This window comes from Triturus cristatus, chromosome 8, assembly GCF_964204655.1.
Source record: "Triturus cristatus chromosome 8, aTriCri1.1, whole genome shotgun sequence".
Taxonomy (NCBI): Eukaryota; Metazoa; Chordata; class Amphibia; order Caudata; family Salamandridae; genus Triturus; species Triturus cristatus.
This window is the reverse complement of record NC_140591.1, coordinates 347,123,622-347,125,165: the sequence shown is the minus strand read 5'-3', so window position 1 is coordinate 347,125,165 and position 1,544 is coordinate 347,123,622. Positions and strand designations below refer to the sequence as shown.

The 1,544-nt window shown below is 40.7% G+C and overlaps 1 non-coding gene across 1 annotated transcript; it reads left to right on the top strand.

The window, feature by feature from the left end:
* The first annotated feature begins 883 nt into the window (after positions 1 to 883).
* On the top strand, positions 884 to 957 carry LOC146802108 (small nucleolar RNA SNORD36). Its single transcript, XR_014968211.1, has one exon. It is a non-coding gene; the product is annotated as a small nucleolar RNA SNORD36 (small nucleolar RNA).
* The last annotated feature ends 587 nt before the right edge of the window (positions 958 to 1,544 follow it).

Below are 1,544 nucleotides of genomic sequence, written 5' to 3'. Positions count from 1 at the left end.
TCCCATTTCTGTGAATCATTTTCCTTGCAGTGGCGCTTTAACTTGTTCTCTTTAATTCGTGTAGCAATATGGAGACAGCCAAAGTTGGTATCCAGGCAACAAGGGAAACCCAGTATGCTTAAAGTGAACCTTAATAAAACAATGGTTTAGAAAGGACTAATTTGCGAGTATTCATATATTATTTAGGGAGGAACTGTTTGCGTCAACACATTTAATGTGCATACAAGACAGTTATCCCTCTGTCCAACAGTGGCATTTAATTTATCCCAAAACAGAGTTAGATAAAATGTCAGCAAAAGTATCAATAAAATTCAATTTTAAGTCATCATGTCGGACTGTGTAAAGTGCTACAAATAGTGATCAAACAGTGCAAGGGTGAAGAAAGTGAAATGAAGTGTGTGTACAACGACGGAAGACCGCGGCGGTTTTTGATAGTAGTCGGTAGAATTATTTCCTTTATACTACAGGCATGCAACATAAATACAGGGACTGCCCAGCGCCTCCTCGTTAACATGACAACGGTGTTTCGGCCTTCTTGTGCAACTGATAAGGTCATCGTCTAAACAGTAAATGTAAGGAAGAACACTACTGTGAGTATTTTAGTGTCAGAGCACAATCGTATATAGGGCAGATAATACGCCGAGAATGGAAGTATTTTACGGCTGCTTGCGGGGAAGCTGAGTCAGGCAGCTCTTTTGGTCTAGCATGCAGCAGTGCGAGCCTCACTGACCACTCTTCATGGTACTGACAGAACTGTGTTTTCGATGATATAAATGCCTCATGGACAAGTGTTGGAGGTACATTAAATGGGTAAGGGGAAGAGTCTTTGACCTGAAATAATTTATGAAAACTTACAAACGAGTCCTTTCAGAACTCTTGGTTTGGGTATATGTATGTATGTATTTCTTGACCTGAAATAATTTATGAATACTTACAAAAGAGTCCTTTCTGAACCCTTGTCTTGGGTATATGTAGCCAAAGTTGGTCATCAGTATACATTTGTTGTAGTTTCCCTTGAAGGTCTTTCCTCAGTGTCTATCATCTTGATTTTAACCGTATCAGGTTATCCCTCCATCTACATTCACCCCACTAGTCACATCACAATGTGTGTACGAGCACAAGTGTAGTCAGAGAAGCAAACTAATCTCCACTTACACCTCATACAGTGAGCACTTGCATCCCAGACTCAAATCAGGAAAGTTCGTCACCATATTTAAAGCAAAACACACGTGGTCCTTCGGTGATCTTGGTCCACTCTTTCCCCTCATTTCCTTACCAAGGTTATTGGCTCTTCTCTTCCTCTTCTCAACCTCTATGTTCACCGCACACTATTCCCAAAGTAAACTGCTGCTTTGTGTGGCGCTACTCATTCTCTGCCTATATTTACCTCCATAACAAAATATTTCGATTCTGGTTTTTTCTAGGTGATGGTGCAAGATGGGAATTTCACAGTCCTAGCTGCTCAAAAAGGAGACAGCAGTACATTTAATGATTTCCTTTCAAATATTTTTCCCTCAGTGGTCCGTCACAGGATGTAGTGGGGG